General features: G+C 41.2%; 1 protein-coding gene across 3 annotated transcripts in view; it reads right to left on the minus strand.

The window, feature by feature from the left end:
* The window catches only part of NTRK3 (neurotrophic receptor tyrosine kinase 3), a 589,676-nt gene that overhangs the window by 536,966 nt on the left and 32,147 nt on the right, over positions 1 to 20,563 (minus strand). For all 3 annotated transcript variants that reach the window (XM_081964827.1, XM_081964824.1, XM_081964825.1), the window contains exon 2: positions 3,193 to 3,254. The gene's annotated coding sequence lies outside the window, so the exon portion shown is untranslated. The remainder of the gene's footprint in view (positions 1 to 3,192; positions 3,255 to 20,563) is intronic.

Here is a 20,563-nt window from a genome sequence, read left to right on the forward strand (position 1 = left end):
CCAATGGAGAGTCAGATTGCAATGATTAATGCAGCAGAAATATAAAATGATTAAATAGATGAGGAGATATAGTAAAACCAGTGTTTAATTTAATGTGCGATTCCAAAGTTGCTGCACCCAGCTGACAAGATCATTCCTTCCTTCCTTCAATGTTTATCCCAACTTTATTTTTTTCGTTAGCTCAAGGAAGCACACATATCTACTAGTACTCCCGCCTCCTATTTTCTCAACTGCAAACCTATCAGGGGTTGGGCTCAGAGAAAGAGAAAGAGAGGGAAGAGATATGAGGGAGGGAGGGAGAGAAAGAGAGTGCGAGAGAGATTCTAAAGTCATGTTTGCCTGCTTTAAAAAAGACTAGAAATCAGCTTCCTAGTTTCTGGCAACCACTAGACCAAACTAGCTCTCTGTTGAACTAAAACTAAAAGAAAACCAACTAAACAGTGTCAGACTTCTTCAGCACTTGAATTGGAGATCCTCGGGAAAACCTCAGTTACGTAAACTAACTAAGCTAAATAAGATCACTTGGAGGAAACCAGTGTTAAACCACCTCCATCCTGTGGCATAGAAAGCTGCATGGATTTTGATTCAACCTTGAGTCTTACCTTAACATTTAATTTACATTTCAATTGCATTAAAACCAATTTCATTTTTCCTACACAGCTTCTCCCTTCCTCTAATCTATGCTTTGTGGTGGCGCAGTGGTTAAAAAGGCAGTATTGCAGGCAGACTCTGCTTGCTGGCAGGAGCTCGATTTTGACCGACTCAAGGTTGACTCAGCCTTCCATCCTTCCGAGGTGGGTAAAATGAAGACCCAGATTGTTGGGGGCAAGAGGCTGACTCTGTAAACTGCTTAGAGAGAGCTGTAAAGCACTGTGAAGCGGTATCTAAGTCTAGGTGCTCTTGCTATTGCTCCCTGGCCTCACCTTATGGAATGGATCCCTTAAACCTGCCATTGAACGATCAAGCGTAGCTCATGGACAAAGTCTCCATGCATGGGTAGCTTCTCTGGAAGATTTCATTCTTTCCCAGCTTTTCCTGAGGTTCTCAGAAATTGAGCCCCTCCCCATACAAAACATGTCCCTTGTCTCTGGATTGTGGCTGTTTTCTAATACTGCCATTCAACTTGTTTTTCCTCAGTGCTTTTACCAAGTCAGGAACTTTCACAATATCACATCAAAGCTTAACATTGTCTGCAGAAGAGCTTCAGGGGAGGAACAGACCCAGGTTTTATTGCCTATTAGTTTTCAGGTATTACATAGTCATATTTTTTATCTGCTTTTTCATTAGAGTAGAGTGAGAATATATTTCATACTCATGGTTTTGTATTCCCTTTCCTTACCTGCGTCATAAATAAAATGTGTTATTTGTACTCTTTTTACAAGTATTATGAGTACAACTTAAAATAGTTACCTGGGAGAAGATTGCTTGAAAGAGAAATTCCAACTTAAAGTCCATTTGGCTGCTGATTTAGGAGGTATTTTTTTTAATCTATGCCATTCATTCATTTATACAATGATTTGACTTTAGGAAGCTTCATTTACTTTAAGTCTGAATGGAATAGATCAGTTTGATAAAATTATATTTTGGTGTCACCCCTGCAATCTACCCTTATCAGTCCCACATATGCAGATCTCAACAATATATATTTATCATATTTTATCTATATCTTAAATTATTGTATTTTATTCCAATTCCATTTTAAATCATATTTATTCCAATTCCATTTTAAATTGCTTTTATTAAATTTTAGTAATAATTGTTTCTGGAACTTTGCACTTTGATATGGCCCAAGGGCTAATCAATAAAGACTCAATGTCAAAAGAGATCAGTAGATTTGGAGATTGCAGTTTTAAAGCCATTCTTTCACAGTAACTAGGATAAATTGCATCCCCACAACCCAGATAAAATTGGGCATGTGTTCCACACTGATAACATTAATACATATATATTTAAAAGTATTTGAGAGGACACAGTCACCATCTTTTTTAAAAATCCTTTCTCCACTAGAAAAGATCTACTGGATCAGACTAAAAGTCTTTCTCATCCAGCATTCTGCTCCCAGGTGGCCAACTAGATGTCTCTACAAAGTCCAAAGACAAGCCGTGATTCATTTACATTTTGCTATTTGTGTTCCACAGCAATAAATGTCTAGAAGCATACTGCCTTCGACCCAAGATTTGCAAAATGACTATTTCTAATTCATTTCAATAAGCTTTCCCTCCAGGAATTCTATCTAATCATTTCTGGAAAGTCATTTAAGTTGTGACTATCATCTCTGCATAAATAACGAGCAAACAAGTTGTGAGTCTCAACATGTGACTTTTAAGAGAAAGTAATAGCAATAGCATTAGACTTATATACCGCTTCATAGTGCTTTTACAGCCATCTCAAAGTGGTTTACATAGCCAGCATATTCCCCTCCCCCCAACAATCTGAGTCCTCATTTTACCCACCTCTGAAGGATGGAAGGCTGAATCAACCTTCAGCCATTCAGGATCGAACTGCTGGCAATCGGCAGAGTTAGCCGGCAATGCTAACCACTGTACCACCACAGTCCTTCCTTCCTTCCTTCCTTCCTTCCTTCCTTCCTTCCTTCCTTCCTTCCTTCCTTCCTTCCTTCCTTCCTTCCTTCCTTCCTTCCTTCCTTCCCACTTAGCAATAGCACTTAGACTTATATATAGCTTCACAGGGCTTTACAGCCCTCTCTAAGCGGCTTACAGAGTCAGCATCTTTCCCCCAACAACCTGGGTCCTCATTTTATCCACCTCGGAAGGATGGAAAGCCGAGTCAACCTTGAGCCAGTGAGATTTGAACTGCTGAACTGCAGCTAGCAGTCAGTTGAAGTAGCCTGCAGTACTGCACTCTAACCACTGCACCACCATGGCTCTAATTCTTCTAAGTTTCTGTACTGGAAATCTTTCAGTGACCCAAATCCGCATCATAGAATCCAGTCCCATCATATAAGAATCCACCACTTCTAGAATAACCTTGGTTTGGCGAATGTTACAGGGACGTTACCTCTAAGTTTGAAAGAGAGTAGACAAAAGAAAAAGCAGTCCAACTTATCTCATAACCAGAAAACAGAACAGAGACATTTGACCAATTGTCCTCTCTGGAGCAAGTAAGGGTACAATATTAAACTAATTGTGGAATCTTCATAACATTTGAAAAAATAATAATAACAATCACTACCTTTAAGAAGTATGAGAGCCCCAACCTTCTTTTCATTTGTTCATCCTGTAGCCTCAGTGAGCCTGTTTTGAAAAGAATGAAGAGGGGAGCAGAATTCAATAGCCAAATACCAGTAACAGCTGAAACATTCAATCCCCACCATCTTTAATTGTAAAAAAAAAATTAATAGCATGTCCACGAAAATCATCTGACTTAACATTCCCGTGGATGGAATAGTCAAACTACTAAATTTCTCATAGCTCGGTGACCCATTTGTGATCTTCCGCTTCATTGCATTCTGTTCTGACTTAGGCTTCCCAAGAGCATGAAGCAAACTCCTTGTCCTGACAAAAAACCATTCTATTAATTTACTCTGAATTCTGCTCATTCACATCCAGCAAAGTCTTTCAAGGGAGAATTTACTGTCACAGACCTTATCTGCCTTGGACAGCTGCCAGGGCGATATCTGCAAAACTTGGCAAGGAGTGTCAGAGAATCACAAGTCAATTAAGTGAACTAATTGTCTCCTGCAAACTCCACTCTCCTTTCATTCCTCTTTTATTTCCTCTGGGAGGGGCCATGCATCGTCCACCTGTGGCCTTACTCCCAAGTTGACCCCTGTTCTTTAGCTGTTCCCTTCACCTGGCAACTCTGCGCATGTGCACACTGGGAACAGGCTCCAGCTGTTCGTCTGCCTCACTGATGTCTGACTCTGAAGGCAGCTGATAACTGGCATACGGCTCTGGCCCCCTCTCTGCCTGACACAGAGCCCTCGTCAGAGCCTTCCCCAGACTCCAGTACTGGACCATGTTCCTCCCCAATCTCCTCACTGTCCGAATCTGCTGCCAGCTCTGCTGGCTGCTGGCGGGCCATAACACATTCAACTGGCCTAATTTCAAGGAAACACCTATGAGCAATTCTTTCAACAGAAGCAATTCTTCCTTGCCTTTTGTATGGGAAGGGTGGAAAGACAGAGAGGATACATCTCTCTGCTTTCCCTTTAGGCTCTGCCCTGCTTGCCTAAGTCCCATTCACATTGACATTCACATCCCAAGACACTGAGGCTCTCAGTAGAAATTAACCTTTAGGTAAAGGTTTCCCCTGTCCAGTCATGGGGGGAATGTACTTCCCCTTTAGGGGGCGGTACACTTCTCCATTTCTTAGCCAAGGCAACCATCAATGTCCGAAGATCTTTACATGATCATATGGCCAACATGACTATACACCAAGGGGCATGGAAGACTGTTATCTGCCCACGGAAGTGGCACTCATATTTTGCATGCTTTTGAACCGCTAGATGGGCAGGAGCTGGAGCAAGTAACAGGAGCTCACCCTGTCGTGCAGCGCTCAGGATCTCAAACCTGGCCTGTCAGCTGACAGACTCAGTGTCTTTAACCACTGAGCCATCATATCCTTTAAGCTTGCCTATCTGTTCCCAATTCTGCCAACCTAGCAGTTCAAAAGCATGTAAAAATGCATGTAGAAAAAATAGGAACCACCTTTGGTGGGAAGGTAACAGCGTTCCGTGCACCTTCGGTGTTTAGTCATGCTGGCCACATGACCACGGAGATGTCTTAAGACACCGCTGGCTCTTCGGCTTTCTAACGGAGATGAGCACTACCCCCTAGAGTCAGGAATGACTAGCACATATGTGCGAGGGGAACATTTTTATCTTTACCTTTATCTGTTCCCAATAGAGACGTATAAAATTTCCTTTTCTCAAAAGCACTGGGAGAAGAGGATTTGGAGGGAATTAAACCTATTTTCACCCAAATACGATATTTTTTTCTACTCTCCCCTCTTCTCCCCATTTATTTATTTATTAAAAAAAGAAATCCTATTATGAATCTCATGCTGTCGAAGTTAAAGTGACAGCAATGAGCCATCTCCAGCTATGAGGGATTAGACAGCGCAGGAGCACACAGAAGTTTCCACAGTTGCCTTCTTCTAGAGCACACGGCTTGGTTCAACTTGTGCTGTGTCAAAATGTGATTTGTTTGCTTCAGGCTTAGTGTGATGTGTGAAGCCAGCCATTAAGGGTAGCTTTTATGTGCAAATCAAGCCCCTTTGCCTTTTTCTGATCTTTCACAGGTTAATAAATCCTGGCTAAAAATTTAATAGAAACCAAACTTTGGGGGGCTTTACTCATTAATATAGGGAACATGGTGGCTCAGTGGCTAAGATGCTGAGCTTGTCAATCAGAAAGGTCGGCAGTTCGGCGGTTCCAATCCCCAGCACCGCATAACGGAGTGAGTTCCCGTTACCTGTCCCAGCTTCTGCCAACCTAGCAGTTCGAAAGCAGTAAAAATGCAAGTAGAAAAATAGGGGCCACTTTGGTGGGAAGGGAATATTGTTCTGTGCACCTCCAGTGTTTAGACATGCCAGCCACATGACCATGGAGATGTCTTCGGACAGCGCTGGCTCTTTGGCTTTGAAACGGAGAAGAGCACCATGCCCCAGAGTCAGGAATGACTAGCACATATGTGCAAGGGGGGACTTTTACCTTTACCTTTAGTCATTAATATTCACACTGATAGGAAGCCTGCAGAGTCACAGGTAGCATTTTCCCCCTTTACTTTCTACCTGGTTTTTCCAACTTGAGGTGCTGGGAATTTAACTTCTTGCAGGTCATGTGTGCCTTCTGTCCCAATGCCAGGATCTTGTTTGAAAGGGAGAACCTCACATTTGTGCCACGGAAGCTAAGAAGACTGTCTGGCCTTGAGAGAAGTGAAATTCTCTCACCCGACTGCTTCTGAATTAAATCAGCCAACCTCAAAGAAGTTCCCACCCACCTCCCAGATCGCTTTCACAAACTTTGTGAAATCTGCCTCCGTGGGCGTGATTTTTTTTTTCCTTTTAAGTGTTTTACAAAAATGTCACACGGCTTCACCTGTCAGTATGCCAGAATCCAAATGCCGGTTTTAATTATACCGAATATTTCATTTTCTTATGCAGAGGCATAATCAATTATCTTATTTAAAGGCATTACGATAATGCGTGTGTAAAATAGATCCCTTCCCTGTGTTGCATTAGATTGGACTAATTATAGGAGAATGTAGTAGAGCTAAAATGTCAGCCTTGTCATCTGGGCAGGCGAGTAATTCATGAGTTGCATTCAAGGGAGTGTATGTCAGGCTGAGGAAGGGAGGTGAGGCCTGAGTTGGCTTCTGGCCCAGTTGGGCCATTGTAGCCTGATGGGAAAAGTCAGGCAATCTCCAAGACTTTCTGGAATAGGCAGGAAAAAATGGAGACCCAATAGAAATGCAGAGATCAGAATAAATCCAGCCCATCTTATTGTCGTTATTCTTAGCAGGCTGTAGCCTGATCCTTCTTTGACTTATCTTTCTGCAAAAGGAAGGCACAACTTGAGAGCCCTTCCCCCACAAAACAAACAAGTAAATGTTGGTCATGCATCTAGTGCCCTTCCAAAAATGCAAATAATATTGAAGGAGAAATGATCAACTGCATAGAGACTAATCACATTAACTGCATCAAGCCCATGTACATTTGATGAAGTAAGATGAAATTTAGCTAAGCTACTGGTCTCATCCATTGATCTCACACATTCATCATTGTTCCATCTACTAGTATCACTGCCCTAATTGCTGTGGCAAGAGAAGGGAGGGGAGAGGAGAGGAGAGGAGGAGGAGGAGAGGAGAAGAAGAAGAAAAGAGAAGAGTCCTCGACCACCCAAATACACTCATCCCTAAACTCAGAGGCTCGGAGGTCACCTAAATATTTTCTCTTGCACACAGTTACCTAAGATACAAAGGTCTTCCAGAGACATCTTCTAGAGGAGTCAACCTATTCTCCAAAGCAATGGTTGGAAACTAATCAAGGAGATAACCAACCTACAACTAAGGAGAAATTTTCTGAAAGTGAGAACAATTAATCAGTGGAACGACTAGCATCCAAAAGTTATGGGTGCTCAGCCGCTAGTCTGAAATGGACTAGACGCTCTTCTGAAATGGTATAGGGTTTCCTGAGCAGGGGGTTGAACTAGAAGACCTCCAAGGTCCCTTCCAACACTGTTGTTTTGTTATTCTGTTATACCTCTAGATAAACCTCTTCTAGACCCCTTAATGTTGAGTGTGTGAAAAGAGGGGGGGGAGGAATTATGAGGTCCTTTAAGTACATAATATTTTAGGAAAGAAAATGGTTTTAAAATATTATAAACCTAGCAACTCACACTCCCATCTCATAGTTAATCAGATTTAGGAGATTCTGGAAGGATCATTGTGAGAATAACCCCTAGGGATTAACCTTTTTGGTGTGACAGCTGAGACAGCTGAACAATAATAAGAGACAGCTGAACAATAATAAAGAACCATTAATTATCTTTTGCAAAAGGGACCTCCATGCTCATATGGAGGAGCCAAGGAGGACATCTTCCAAAGAAATACATGATAGTTATATACATTTTCAGAAGCTCGGCCTTGTTACTGCCCACTCATCCTATTGGCTAAATTCTGGTTAGGTAAGGATCGTCTTCCCATAACTTCCATCCCATCTATTTTATTCATTTCCAATCATCTCCGTTCCTTTTGCCGTATTAGGTCTTAGATCACCTGAAGGCTAAACATGGCGTTACCACTGCTCTACCTTTTACAGGGATAATCCTTACTTCTCACAACCATTTTCAAACACTGATCTCACAGAGTTAGATTCCTTTTTTGGTAGTTGCAATCATTTGGGGAGGGAGGTTATTGCTCGTCTGGCTTCAACTAAGGCCGAATTCTTTGAGGCCATTTGGAGCCAAACCAAAGATGACAAATGGACCCCTTTTTGCCCAGGATGCAACTACTTGTCAATGCACTTGGTAACTCCAAGGGATAGATTTGTTCGTTGGCTTAATTTATATGCTGCCTCAATCGTCCAAGCAACTCTAGGCGATGTGCAACATATTAAAACAATAAAACAAGTGGAAAACAGCAATAAACCACACACAAAAAAAGGAGAAGAAACACCACGAACCAAGGAATAAAATCCCAGTACAACTGTAGGATCACAAATCAGCCTGCCTGGGGGGCCTTGATGAAAGAGCTACCTTTTAAGGAACTTTCCTAAATGACAGTGGGGTCACTGCTGCCCTTGTTTATTTATTTATTTACAGTCTGAGACCAATAAAACACAAGGGCAGTGTTTAAAGCTGCAAGGAAATCAAACCCGAAACAATGATCAACGGTCAAGAGGCACCAAATGACTTCCGTGAGCCATTGCAATTGCTAAAATGTTGGCAAAGCTTTTTGGTGGTTTTCCCAGGTTTGATCTTGCAGAAGGCGACTGGTGACCTTCTTGATCAAGAAGGGGGAGAGGGAAATGTGCACAACATTCACACAATCTGTCAACATTACCGAATCGGAAGAAAATCTTTTAAGCACTACTTCGATATGACAAAAACAAATATGCCTGTAAAATGTGTCAAACCAGGGAATCAAACCCAGGGATATAAAGATCATTATAAGTGAGCCGAGGTGGCGCAGTGGTTAGAGTGCGGAACTGCAGGCTACTTCTGCTGACTGCTGGCTGCCTGCAATTTGGCAGTTCAAATCTCACCCGGCTCACGGTTGACTCAGCTTTCCATCCTTCCCAGGTGAGTAAAATGAGGACCCAGATTGTTGGGGGGTCTAGATGCTGATTCTGTAAACTGCTTAGAGAAGGCTGTAAAGTGGTATATAAGTCTAGGTGCTAAAGTTAAGGCGGCTGTGGAAAAAAATGACTCAACCTGTACTTGCATTTATGATCATTAAAGCACGGCTACAATTACGCATCACAATTTGCAACCATCTTTTGCCAATTTTCAGCAAAAAAGGGGGGGGGGAAATCATTGGGGAAGCCGGATTTGCTCAAGGACCATGGCAATTCATTTCACAACTGCTGTAAAACTTTTTTTGTAAAATTGGGTCTGACTTGACTTACAATTGCTACAACTTATGATGGAAATGTACTTCAAGGGAAATTTGCCAACCGTAATTTGAACTTTCCTGGTTTTCCTTAATGGGAAGTGCTTACTGTTATTTTCTAAACCTCATTGCTTGCTAAAAACATTAAAATACAAAGGTTAATGCAATCCCATTAAGAAACATACAAATAATCATGTAAACCTCGTAATCATGTAACTGAAAGGTATGACATTTTGAGAATATTATGGTTTCAGCGGGTGGGCATCTTTTTTGGGGGGGGCAAAAAAAAAGAAGGGCATACATTTGTTTCCATTTCCTGCTGCAAAACTTTACAATTTCTGCTCACTGAGTATTATTTCTGGGTTCTATTAGAGCCAAAATGGGGAAAGCAGCAAATACCTGGGCTGACGCAGGTGTCCCAGGCCCTACCTGGACTGAATCTAGTTGCCATGGCTACCTGTATTAAAACCCAGACAGTTGCCTGGGAGGTGTGTACTTACAATTGTCCTTTGTACTATTTTTCGATATACTATTAAGTGCAATAAAATGGCACTTATTCCCAATGGCCATCTGTGCGGGACGAGGTTCTCACACTGCATTAATCCATAACGTTAGCATCCGTCTCTCTTATGTTGCTACCAAGAAAAATAAAAACACCTGCTGCTTATTTGTGTCAACATTCACTTTACCTACGTGTCAGGCTGAGGCGGATTGCTTTTTGTTCACAAGAGAAAGACATTGTCGGTTAAGGAAGCTATGGAGTGGAAGGAGAACACAAGAAGCACATTAGGGGACCGTTTGCATTCGAGCCCATTTGTTGTTGTTCTGCAAATCAGCTCAGGTGGCAAAGGTGGCCTATTCTGCAGGAAGCTAGATGGAGACTTTGAAGTGGAATTTATCAGGAACCACCTCTGGGACAACCGGGCAAAGTTGGAGTATTTGCTGTAAATTGAGTTGTTAAGAAAAATGCAATCTTATCGAAACAGAACAGATGGTTTCGGCCCTTTGAAATAGGCCAAATCAAGAAACAGACCTGCAGGGATTCAGAAAAGGCTGTTTTATTGCTGTAGAATATAATAACAGAACCTTGAAAGCCTACGTAAGTTTCACTGTCTCCTGACTAAACAAAATCAAGGTGAGGTTATCTTGAGTTTCTTTCTCACACACCCTTCTATCTCTGGCTATGAAAACTCTCATTCAAGTTATCCCCAATAGCTTTTCACACCTTCCCCAAAGTCAGTGGTGACCTCTTTAGAAAAAGATTTCTTTCATGCATATTATTATTAGCGTAACTGAAGGATAAGCTGGAGGGAGGGGCCCCCTCTTGGTTAAACAATCACCTGGTGACGTAGGTCAACATCAAGTGTTTTAGAGATCACCTTGGGGAAGCTATGAAACAACTATTAAAAAGTGCTTTGCAGAAGACATTGCACTGGGCAAAGGGTTGGCTTAGGTGTGAGAAAGACACCTGGACAGGCGCTCAACTATAATAGAATAACATTTCTGGAATCCCTGCAATATCTTTTTCTAGACCTGGATAACCTCAAAGGGCTGACAGTCAAATAGAAGCAGTAAAGGCAAGAGGAACATCCATGGGGGAGATGCACATAAAAAAGGATAGAATCTGCACTGTTGTGAGTGAGAATAGAGTGGAATAGAATAGAATAGAATAGAATAGAATAGAATAGAATAGAATAGAATAGAATAGAATAGAATAGAATAGAATAGAATAGAATAGAATAGAATAGAATAGGAAGGGGTCTTGGAGGTCTTCTAGTCCAACCCTACACCACTTCAGACAAATGGTTATCTAATCTCTTCTTTAAAATTTCCAGTGTTGGAGCATCCACAACTTCTAGAGGCAAGTTGTTCCACTGATTAATTGTTCTTTCATGAAATTTCTCCTTAGTTCTAAGTTGTTCCTCTCCTTGATTAGTTTCCACCCATTGCTTCTTGTCCTGCCCTCAAGTGCTTTGGAGAAAAGTTTGACTCCCTCTTCTTTGTGGCAGCCCCTGAGATATTGAAACACTCTAATCATGTCTCCCCCAATCCTTCTTTTCATTAAACTAGACCTGCCCAATTCCTGCAACCATTCTTCATATGTTTTAGCCTCCAGTCTCCTACTCATATTCATTGCTCTTCTCTGCACTCTTTCTAGAGTCTGGTTTTGATTATTTCCCTTGGCTTTCCCAGACCGTTTATCACGTCCTCATTTCTGATCTTGTCAACCCAGCTTATACATAACAGATATCTGTAAATCCCCATTTCAAATGCTTCTAGTCTCCTCTGTCAGAGACCAACTCTCCACTCCATAGAGCGGGATAGAAATAAATAAACAGCCAAATTAGGAAAGATCACAAAAAAGGCAATAGAATTGGTTAGAGGACAGGAGCAGTTTCTCTAACCCAGAAAACTGCTGTGATCTAGGCATCTGTGTTTAAGCTGGGGAAGCAATTTAGGATTTAATCAATTATATTTTAAAAGAGCTACTGAAAATCGGCAGTGTGGTTTCCCATCATTTAAAGACAAACTGTAGTTTAAGAAGCTATCATGGGAGGGGGGGATAAAACTGAATGATCATCTCCCTTCACTTTGTATCAACCTTCAGTCATTCTCACCTTCTTTCTCCAGGAAATGGGGGGGGGAGTATAACTAGATGTGGCCCCTGACCATCAAAAAGGTGCCTGCTACTGGTTTAAATAAACAAATGAATCAATAAACAATTCTCTTTCTCTCTTCACATAGTTAAGAAACTGATTTGCAGGGTAATTGGTGCAGATAAAAGGAAATGCTTCTTGACAGAGTGGCTAATTGATTTAGGGATTTGCTGTTGCTCAATGTAGCAATAGTCACAAACTTAATTAATTTTGCAAAGTGATTAGAGAAGGATTCATAAAAGATAAGTCAGTCCATGACTACCAGTCCTGGCATCTATATTACACACTCTCTAGATTTCAGAGAAGTGGACTACTGAATGCCCAAAATGGGAGAAGTGTGTGGTTTTGTATCCTGCATCAAGACATCTCATTGGCTGGATTCATGCAATCCAATCAAGCAAGGTGAAGTTTATTTTCAACTAAGGTTGAACCTAACCAATCTCTTTTTTAAAAGTACATTTTCTAGTACAGTATATTGTGTGAACTCAGCTATAGAGATTTATTTAGCAAACCGCGGCTAGATCAGCTATGGCTTAGTGTGTGTGGCTTGAATCTTATCTGTGTGCTAAGTATCTCTGTCCTAAGCATGTTCTAAGCATGTCAGCAAAGGGAACCCAGTGGGTAAGAAAGCTCCTTTGTCCTTTCCAACACACAAATGCTTCCAGTCCAATGCAAGTTTTGAACATAAACAAAACATTGCTTCCAGCTCTCTTTGTATTCTAGCAAAAATAAAAAATAAAGTAAATAAAATAATATACAATACAATACAATACAATCAGAGGTGGTATTTAGCCGCAGAAATCGAGGGTGGGCTATCCTATTTAGGCATGGTTTTGAAGCCCGGCACATGTGTGGAAGGCATGAGAGAGAGAGCAAGGCGCATGCATGGAGGGCCAGGCGCATACATGGAAGGGGCATGTGTGCCCGCAAAGCAGCGGTAACAAAATGTGAAACCCACTGCTATATACAATCCAAATATTCTGCTGAAGTTTGTCCTAAGGTGTATGCCAAAATTAGTGTCTTCTTCCAGCACTTTAGGATCTGCGGGAGGAGAGGGAGCAGGCTCTTTTAAACTTGTTTAGAAGGTTTTGCATTGGTCTAATTGGTGCTCTAAAGTTCAATCCCGCCACTTAAGAATTCAGTCAGGAGCTGGACTTTCCATCTACCAGATCTTTTTGCATGCTAAAGGCCACTGTGCTCAGTGATAAGGGTTACATTGGCCCATCAAATTTTAATAAGCCTCTTAATGGATTGGCAAGGCCCTTCTGACACACAACCTAGGGGCCAAGTTAGTTAGGAGAGAGACACAAAATGAATTTACTGCCCCTAAATATGTTCTCGCCGCAGTTGAGGAATTTTCCTAGGTTTACTCTGAATGTTGCAAGATTCGAAATAGTCAACAAATATTGGTTATTTGGGTTTGACCTACTATGATACTCAAATTTGATATCCAAGGGTGTCTAGGTTTGTTTTCAAACCAGCCTTAGCCAATCTAGTGCCCTACAGATTTATGGTGCCACAATCCACTCATCTGCATTTGTTTAAAATATTTATAGCCTGCCCTCTATCCAGAGTATCTTACAAACCACAACATTGTAAAACCCAATAAAATAAATAGTTTGCTTATCCAGATTGGAGTTTACTAGCTCCAGAAAAGGAATTGTGAGGCTCGTTGCTGCTAAATTTAGGATCCTGGAATCAGCTCTTGATAGCAAATCTCAGCCTCCTCCTTTGGTTGACTTAGACCAGCGGTCACCAATCGGTGGTCCATGAGAAAATTTTGGTGGTCCGCAGAAAAAGTATTTGCATTTTTTATATTGCAGTAAATCAGAGGTCCTCAAACTATGGCCCCTGGGCCAGATATGTGCAATGAACATTTGTGTTGCTGCAGAGAGTGTCCACCTTCGGGGTCTTTTTGTGTGGGTGGGAGTGGGACAGAAATTCTGACTTGGGGTCTGCTTCAGTCTCCTGGTATGGGGCTTTGGGAAAAGGCTGGAGGGAAGCACTGCTGGTGGCAAAGAGCCGGAGGGCTTCATTCCAGTGGGACTGCATCATGGCCTGGAACTGGCTGACCATCTCAGCGCACTGAGCCTCCAGGATCCAGTACCTGGCCTTACACTCCCACAGGTCTTCCCTCTGCTTGGAAAGCCTATGCTCGTAGTCCTCAGTGAGGTGCTTCTGCTGAGCCACCTTCTTGGTCAGATCCAATTTGAACTGAGCCAACAGTTTTGCCAACTCTTTCTCATGATGGCTGCTTAGCTCCAACAACTGCTTCCTATGGGGGCCCTAAGGAGCTCGGGCGGGCAGGGGAGGATTGGTTGGGAGGAGATGGGGAAGTAGAGGCTGGCAAGATGCCCCTCGACATGAATGACATTGAGTTGGCCATGCCCATGACCACCTTGCCACACCCACCCAGCCGGTCATTAGGCACATCATATTAGTGGTCCACAGGATTTAAAATTATTAATTTAGTGGTCCCTGAGGTCCAAAAGGTTTGGGGACCCCCGGCTTAGACTACTAGGTGTAGATATACAACATGGTGTGATTAGATTAGCATCTTTATTGCAAGCTAGAATGAAATCACTTTGAAATTGTTGTCAATTCCTATTCTCATGGTAGTTTAAACTCAGTGCTGATTCTTCTAACTGTCCCCGTATTTTAATGCACTCTTTCTTCTGTGCATTAAACCTTTGAAACCAAGCAATTTTGGCATAACTGACATCTCTGTCCTGAGAACCTCTGGCTCAGCAGCATCTCCAAGAATGGGCCAATGAATCTGAGATTGCCATTATGGCATCAACCTCACAAAATTGCAAAGCCAAATATAATAAATAACTGAATCTTAAGAGCAAAGCAATAACTATAATAAAAACTGATAAAAAGGCATTTCATGAACCAAAAGCACGGTCAGGTTTTGGGCACCAAGTCCTCAATGTGAGAGTAAAAAGTTAGGTGGTGAAAGGTAGAATATGATGGCGATATATTATGAGATATAATATGATAAGATATGATGGTTCAGTGGTTAGAATGCAGTATTGCAGGCTAACTCACTGCTCACCCCAGAAGTTCGATTCTGAGGGGCTCAAGTTGATTCAGCCTTCCATCTCAGTAAAATGAGGACTCAGACTGTTGGGGGCAATATGTTGACTCTGTAAACTGCTAAGAGAGGGCTGTAAAGTACTATGAAGTAATATGTAAGTCTATTGCTACTTACCACAGATTTTATAGTACTGGGAGGATGAGTACTAACATTTATTAAAAAGTTATCTGTATTTTGATCTTGTTCTTAACTCACCTCTGTAAACTGCTTAGAGAAGGCTGTAAAGCACTGTGAAGCAGTTTATAAGTCTAAGAGCTGTTGCTAAATGTGAAGGAAGGAAGGAAGGAAGGAAGGAAGGAAGGAAGGAAGGAAGGAAGGAAGGAAGGAAGGAAGGAAGGAAGGAGGGAAGGAAGGAAGGAAGGGAGGAAGGAAGGAAGGAAGGAAGGAAGGAAGGAGGGAGGGAGAGAGAGAGAGGAGAGAGAGAAAGAAAGAAAGAAAGAAAGAAAGAAAGAAAGAAAGAAAGAAAGAAAGAAAGAAAGAAAGAAAGAAAATAGATGAAGGAAGGAAGAGCCATGGTGCCACAGTGGTTAGAATGCAGTACTGCAGAAAAACTCTGCCGACTACAAGCAGTTCGATCCTGACCAGCTCAAAGTTGACTCAGCTTTCCATCCTTCCCAGGTCAGTAAAATGAGGGGCCAGATTATTGGGGGCAATATGCTGACTGTAAACTGCTTAGAGAAGGCTCCAAATCACTGTAAAGTTGTATATAAGTCCATGTGTTATTGCTGTTGCTATCAGCTTGGCCTCTAAGGAAAGGCCATTCTAGATGGGTGCCACAAAAGACCAGGTTCTTTTTCTCCGTATTCCTTTTCCAGCTATAGGATGCTAAAGGGGTCATCACAGCCTGATAAGACTTCCTCAGACAAGGAAGAGGACCAGGAGGTAGCATTTCAAGAAGGTGATGCAGCCAATGCTACCAGATTCACTGGTATGATGCTAATTGTGTGAGAAAAGCGAACAGTCAAAGCAACTGGAAGTTGTGTAAAGAAAAGCCATGCTGACCGTTGCAATTCAATGTGATTGAAATTCCATCCCCCCCCTTTTTTTTTTGTATAACCATGTGGTGTGGCTTTGCACAACATGCTGCTCCACAGATTAACTACAGAGGGTGGATTTGGGCAATACACCAAAATGTAGCTGGCCAGATTGTGAGTCAATGTGTGGCTGGCCAGATTGTGAGTCAGTGTGTGTTGTATGAACCCAACAAGTGATCCCATGACTCAACAGACCTTTCATCTTCTACTGGAGGTTTGACATCCTCAATCTGCTGACCTCATTGCCTTCTTCGGCCTTATGCTGAAAGAAAGAATATTGAGCTTACTGAGCGAGGGTGTGTGATGCTGACAGCTGGCTAACGAGGCAACCGTTGATGGTTTGTTATGACATATTCCAATGTTCATTTCCCATCCCTGGTCCCAACGTTTCTGGCAAGGAAACAAGTCTGGAGAGATGGCTCTTTCTTCTGAAGCCAAGGTGTTTGGTTCAAGACAGTGGGAGTGAAAGATGAGAGGGACATGAAGTCTGGAGACACTGAAAAGCTCTGATTATTTTCTGGGCTTTCTCAGCCTCTTTCCTCTAATAAAGTACTTTTTTTTTCTTTTTATATCCCACATCACCCTCTAATTACTTGTCATAACAATGCAAGGACGGTTCTTTGTGGCTGCAGCTCTCAATCCTGTCTTAAGCTGGAGTGGTCAGTGAAGCAGAGCAAGGTTAAATATAGCAGCTCATTTTTACTTGGCTCACCCACCGCATAAACAATGATTCAGGCAGGCCCAAGCCACAGTCCAACATCCTTTCCTGATTGCCTCTGTGGAGCCTGAGATACGGCCTCCCGCTGAATTAAACATTTTGTCTACAGAGTCCAACATTGTTGACCTTAAGCGCATGTAGCCTGCAGTTCCGTCTACCCAATGCATCTTTTCCCAGAATCATGCTGTAGCTGAGGAAGGTAGACATGAGGTCCCAAGAAAAGAAGCACCTGCTGCTTACAGTGCTATGGGAGAAGTACTGCACACTCCAAAACCATTTTTTTTCCTGTTGAATCTGAAGCTCTGCACAGCTGTTAGGATTTCATCCCGCACATGGATGCTTGGGACTGAGCTGGCAACTCCAAAAGACCTTTGTAAATATTGGTTGCGCTTTCTGCAGCCCCTCTAAAAATTGGCTGCTAACATATTTTTAATGTGATAGAAAATGATAGATAAATAGATAGATAGATAGATGATAGATAGATAGATAGATAGATAGATAGATAGATAGATAGATAGATAGATAGATAGATAGATAGATAGATAGATGATGGATGGATGGATGGATGGATGGATAGAGAGCTGGAGGGATGGAGGGATAGATAGATACATAGGTAGATGACAGATAGATGATGATAGATAGATAGATGATAGATAGATAGATAGATAGATAGATAGATAGATAGATAGATAGATAGATAGATAGATAGATAGATAGATAGATGATAGATGATAGATGATAGATAGATAGATAGATAGATGATAGATAGATAGATAGATAGATAGATAGATAGATAGATAGATAGATAGATAGATAGATAGATAGATAGATGATAGAGATAGATGATAGCTATGATGCAGATAGGTATTGATAGAAGTGATAGATATGGAGATAGATATAGATGATAGATAGATGATAGATAGATAGATGACAGATAGATAGATAGATAGATAGATAGATAGATAGATAGATAGATAGATAGATAGATAGATAGATAGATAGAAAAATGTATTACTATAAGTAATATTAGGTGGATGGCAAAATCAGAAGAAAGAATAATAAAAAAGAGTTGTATATCTGTTTTAACTATCAGTCACTGAAGATTTTGAAAGTCTCTCAAAGTCATGTTTACACTCAAGTATCTAGTTCTTATGATTAAAAATCCCCCTCCATAATAATCACAAAGCAACACTGAGAACATAATTTGGTAACACTGAATTATTTAACCTCAATCAGCCAGATGCATTCGATTGCTATGCCTGTTCAATCCAGACAGTGAATGAATCATACATGGCACAGATCTCGAAGAATTTAAGCTTGGCGTTGGTATTGGTGAAAGGAATGTCAATAACCTGAAATATGCAGATGGCACTATCTTGGTTGCATCACCTGAAGGAAACCTAAGGACAATCATTCTGAAAATAAAAGAAGACAGGCAAAAAAAACCTGGGCTTTCTTTGAACAGCGAGAAAAAGACTGTCTCTGCTGGAAAACTGAAGTGATTTAAAAGAGGCAGTGAGATAGAACAGGTTGACAGCCTAAGGATTGTCTAAGCTCCCAAATAAATAAAAGGTTATGGGTCTGCAAAAGAGATTTAGAGAAGAATAACAATGGACAAAATAGCATGGAGAGGTTTTATATAAACTCATGAAGGATCATGACATTTAAATTAAGACCAAAATTAGAATGGCCCACTCAGTGGTAGAGTTCTAATAGATCCCAGTGAATACAAATACAAAACTAAGAGAAATTCCGAAACAAAACGGATTTTTAAATTCCAGCCCTTTATCCTGACTTTTAGTTCTCTCTCTCTCTCTCTAAATATTAATCCTTTCCCTGCAGATCATGAAAAGGAAGTTAAACTCTTAACATTTCTGGTGGGAATTTTGGCTACCTGGTTTAAATCACATCCCCACCATGTTCCTACTTCTCTTATTTACTAATTTGGGACAGAAATCAGCCCTTCAATTTTGTTTATATTCTCTAAATATAATTTAATATAAAAGAGGCTTCATTTGTCTGTCTCCTTCTCAGATTGCTTTAATATATATATTAGGAGACCGTCCTGCCAGTAGTTTCCTTCTTGTTTGGTTCCTTGATTAGACGATTGTTTTCTGCCTGATTGTTTGTCTGGTGATGATCCCTGTTTATCTGCATGAGGGTTTTGGAGGACATGTATCGCACTCTGTTTCCTTCTTAGGATTTTTACTGCCTCTTTTGAATGGTGTGTACAGTGGCCTATCTTTATGTGTTTATTGATGGCTGCTTGGTCTGAATGCCAAGCTTCCAGGAATTCTGTAGCATTTTCAGATGTAGCTTGGTCTAAGATGCTAATAAGTTCCCAGTTAAAACTGTGATTGTGTCTGTACATTCTGTACTGTGAAATTAAAGAGTTTTTGTCATGTCTTTTGACAGCTGGCTGGTGTTTGTAGATGTGCTTTGGCTATTGCAGCCTTTGCATTATATACTGTAAATGACCCCTAATTGTAATTCCTGAGTTACTGTCCCAAAGGTGCTTTTTTCAAATGGTAATTGGACTTCGTTTTGCCTTGAAGATGTTTCGCTTCACATCCAAGAAGCTACTAGGGTGAGAAGTGAAACATCTTCAAGGAAACAGAAAGTCCAGTTGCCTTTTGAAAAAGCACCTTTGATACAATCATGACCTGGTTGACTGAGAATCTCCAAGACAACTTGCTTAAGATATTATGGAAAGTTTATTTGGTTTGTTGTGCTACAGTGATGCCATGTGGTTGCAGGAATCTGTTGGTGCATGTTGTGTTTATTATTATTACACTTGGTCATTTCTTACAGTAGTGTTTAATTTTTTAAATCTTGCTTTAGCATTACAGGATGACCGAGTTTTAGAACTGTTTGGGTTTCAATTCTCTATTTTTCTCTAGCTCCTTTTCCCAAAGGGGAAAAAAGCATCTTGCAAACAGTTTTGCTATCTTCCCTTGAGATTTAATGGAAGTGAGAGAAACCCACAGTGATTCAGTAAAAACAAAACTGAAAAAAATGGACCATTTTTATACATTACTCAGTCCTATTGCAATTAAAGCACTCCACCCATGAGAATTTCCCCCAAATGTTCTTCTTTGGAAAAATAAATAAAATGGCCAATTTTTTTTAAAAAAAGAAAAGTGCAAAAGAAATTGTTGGCCTGAACTATTGTGAACATTTTGCTTGCAAATATGTTCCCCTCCCTCCATTCTTGTTCTCTCATTAATCATACTTTGAATCCTTGAGTGCAGCTTGGAACTTGGACAAAGAAAGGGGAGGAAGAGAATAATCCAAATATGATGTGTGGCAGGTTTAATGCCTGTTTTGTGGAGGTGGGGTGGGGGTGGGTTAATGGGAATGCAGTTTTCTAATGACCTCACTTTACGACAATTTACCGCAACAAGCAAACAAAGCTATCTGCCACAAATTACATCCTGGACCACAAGTTGGTACTTTTTTATTTAAAAAAAGAGGTGGGGGGGACTAAAGAGACTTGCCCAGTCAGTTGTCAGTGAAAACAATATGGAAGTATTGAACTAGAGATTGATATCAGATTCACCACACAAAGAGGAAGGAACCAAAAGAGACATGATTTGGGGCTCAAAAACGATCCTTATAAATGAATCTCTACATTGGCAAGACCAGCACTTAGCATCTATATCAACTGCTTAACAGGATCCACTCCAGTGGTGGGATTAAAAAAATTATTACCGGTTCTGTGGGTGTGGCATGGCTTGGTGGGTGTAGGTTGGTGAGCATGGCAGGGGAAGGATACTGCAAAACTCCCATTCCCTTCCCACTCCAGGGGAAGGATACTGTAAAATCTCCATTTCCACCTCACTCCAGGGCAAGGATATCGTAAAATCCCCATTCGCTCCCCACCCCACTAACCGGCTTTCCAGTTCTGTTCTCCTGTGCAGGGCAACAGAAGAAGACCCAGCCGATCACCTGTGACTTGGAAGGCAGTGAATAGATCAAGG

This window comes from Natrix helvetica (assembly GCF_964273705.1).
Source record: "Natrix helvetica genome assembly, chromosome: 12".
NCBI lineage: Eukaryota > Metazoa > Chordata > Lepidosauria > Squamata > Natricidae > Natrix > Natrix helvetica.